This window comes from Pelecanus crispus, chromosome 9, assembly GCF_030463565.1.
Source record: "Pelecanus crispus isolate bPelCri1 chromosome 9, bPelCri1.pri, whole genome shotgun sequence".
Classification (NCBI taxonomy): Eukaryota; Metazoa; Chordata; class Aves; order Pelecaniformes; family Pelecanidae; genus Pelecanus; species Pelecanus crispus.
The window spans coordinates 2,677,159-2,680,567 of NC_134651.1; positions in this window are offsets into that span (position 1 = coordinate 2,677,159).

A 3,409-nucleotide genomic window follows, 5' to 3' on the forward strand; every position below is an offset into this window, starting at 1 on the left:
GTTTGGCTTACTTTATACCACAAAATGACTTGGGCATTAGTTATTTGGGGCTGCTTTGAAACACTCCTATATGTGACACCAGTAGTGATGCACTGAGGGAAAGTATGGCCCTTGGTTTCCAGAAGGAAAATACGCCTTTACCACAGGAAAAAAAAAAAAAAGTTTGCTAGAAGGAAAGAGATGGGGGTGGGACTTGGAGTATGGTGATGGCCAGGCCATTTCTCTGCTTCCGAACGGCTCCTGCAGTCTTCTCTGGGGTGACAGACTGGTGTAATGTTCCTGGGGTGATCCTAGTACTGGGGATTTTATTTTCTTATATTTGAGAATATAGGTACACGCTATAGCTTCCTCAAGCTGTGACCTGAACCTTAGCATGCCATCTATTCGAACAGCCATCATAGACATGCTCTTACTCGATTCTAAATGCAAGAATTTCTTCTCCCATGGTGGTATTTACTGGAGGGAACTGCACCAAATTCACCGGGTGTAAGCTGGGATATTCTGCTGGTGGATCTGTAATGCTGGCTTAAGTGAAGCTTCCTTGCTATCCTAACACAACATTCAAAGCGTTAGAAACTGCTACCAGTGCTCCACACAGCATCCTCCTGCATATCATGAGATTGTATTTTCCTTTTTCATGCAGTGCTGCCATGCAGTTGCTCTTCTGACAAGGAGCTCGGCTCTTCAATTGTTTCTAATGAGTAAACTCCAGCTGAACATGCCTGTGAATGTGTTGTGGTTCAGCCCCAGGCAGCAGCTCAGCACCACGCAGCCATCGCTCACTGCCCCTGCCCCGGGGGGATGGGGGAGAGAATCGGGGGAGTGAGAGTGAGAAACACTCCTGGGCTGAGATAAGAACACTTTCATAATTGAAATAAAGTGAAATAGTAATGCTAATAGTAACAGTATAATAATGATAATAATAATAATGATACATGAAGCAAGTGATGCACAATGCAATTGCTCACCACCCGCCAACCGATGCCCAGCCAGTTCCCAGCAGCGATCGCTGCTCCCCGGCCAACCCCCCCAGTTTCTATACTGCCCATGACGCCGTATGGTATGGAATGGCCCTTGGGCCAGTTGGGATCAACTCTTCCGGCTGTGCCCCCTCCCAGCTGCTTGTGCCCCTGGCAGAGCAGGGGAAGCTGAAAAAAGTCCTTGACTGGCATAAGCAGTACTCAGCAACAACTAAAAACATCAGCGTGTTATCAACATTCTCCTACTAAATCCAAAACACAGCACTATGCCTGCTGCTAGGAAGAAAATTAACTCTATCCCAGCCGAAACCAGGACAGAATGGCAGCCCTGTACTTGACACCAGACTTTCTTTTTTTGGTAAAATGAGCTGATCTTAGTCTGCAGTTGTAGCATTCCTCTGATATATTCAGTGTCTTCAAACATTGCCATCAGGATCTTCAGTAGCGTAAATCCTAATCATGGTGTCAAGGTCATTAATTAAAATACTAAGTGGGATTGGTCCCAAAAAATCATAGAATTGTTTAGGTTGGAAAAGCCCTTTAAGATCATCCAGTCCAACCATTCACCTACACTACCAAGTCCACACTAAACCAATTAAGGGGAGAGCAATAATTCATTTCATGTTTCCTGCCTTGGTGGCTGGATTATTTTTTAATTAAAGTAAAACTGGGAATCACTAAGGTTGGAAAGGCCCTCTAAGCTCATCATTCCAACCATCACCCAACACCCCCATGCCCACTAAACCATGTCCCCAAGTGCCACCTCTGCCCGTTTTTTGAACCCCTCCAGGGATGGGGACTCCCCCACCTCTCTGGGCAGCCTGTTCCAATGCTTGGCCACTCTTTCCGTGAAGAAATTTTTCCTAATATCCAACCTAAACCTCCCCTGGCGCAGCTTGAGCCCATTTCCTCTCATCCTATCGCTTGTTCCTTGGGAGAAGAGCCCGACCCCCCTCCCTGCCCCCTCCTGCCAGGAGCTGCAGAGCGATCAGGTCTCCCCTCAGCCTCCTCTTCTCCAGGCTGAACACCCCCAGCCCCCTCAGCCGCTCCCCACCAGCCCTGTGCTCCAGACCCTGCCCCAGCTCCGCTGCCCTTCCCTGGACACGCTCCAGCACCCCAATGTCCTTCTTGTGCTGAGGGGCCCAAAACTGGACACAGCATTCCAGGTGCGGCCTCACCAGCGCCGAGCACAGGGGCACAATCACCTCCCTGCTCCTGCTGGCCACACTATTCCTGACACAAGCCAGGATGCTGTTGGCCTTCTTGGCCACCTGGGCACACTGCTGGCTCATGTTCAGCCCCTTCCACCACCACCCCCGGGTCCCTTTCGGCCGGGCAGCTTCCCGCCCGCTCCTCCCCAGGCCCGCAGCGCTGCCCGGGGCCGCCGCGGCCCAAGCGCAGGAGCCGCGCAGGCGGCGCCTTCCCCTCCGGCGGCGAGGGGCGGCCCCTCCCGCCGCCCGGCAGCGGCCCCCGGCCCGGCCCCGCATGCGCGGCGCCCCGGAAGCGGCGGCGGCCTGACCTCGGCGGCGGCGGCGGCGGCGGCGGCGGCAGCCATGCTGCGGGCACTGCGGGCCGGCCGGGCGCGGGGGCTCCTGCAGCAGCACCAGCAGCAGCACCAGCAGCAGCAGCAGGTACCGGCCGCGGCCATTTCGTGGGGGACGGCGGCTCCGGCGAGGCGGGGGCAGCGCGGGCGCCCTGCGGGAGGAGGCGCGGGGACGCGGGCCCTCGGGGCCCGGCGAAGCCTGTGAGGGCCCCGTGAGGGCCCCGTGAGGGCCGAGCCCGCCCGCGGGGGGACCGGGCGCAAGATGTCGGGTCCCCGCGGGGCGCCCCGTTACCGAGGCGGCGGCAGGGGAGGGAGGAAGGCCGGGCGGGAGGGAGGGGAGCTGGGGACGGTGGCAGGGAGGGGACGGTGGCAGGGGAGCTGGGGACGGCGGCAGGGGAGCTGGGGACGGCGGCAGGGGAGCTGGGGACGGTGGCAGGGGAGCTGGGGACGGTGGCAGGGAGGGGACGGTGGCAGGGGAGCTGGGGACGGTGGCAGGGAGGGGACGGCGGCAGGGGAGCTGGGGACGGTGGCGAGGGGACGGTGGCAGGGGAGCTGGGGACGGTGGCGAGGGGACAGTGGCAGGGAGGGGACGGTGGCAGGGGAGCTGGGGACGGGCCCGTCGGAAAGCACCGCAGCAGCTGCGGGACAGCTCAGTGAAATGCACGGGAGGCGAAGCGGGGAATGCAACGGCGGGGCTGGCAAAGCCGGGCGAGCACGGAGGGGCTGCCGGGGCTCTGCGAGGGTGGCACAGAGCTGTGAGGGGACCCCCTGGGTGCTTGGGAAGGGCCTTTTGCTTTAAATGAGCCATTTGCCGTAAGAAAGCGGTTTGACTGGAAGTTTGATTTGCTCCTGACTAAAGCCGCGCTCTCCTCTTGCCTTTCAGTTT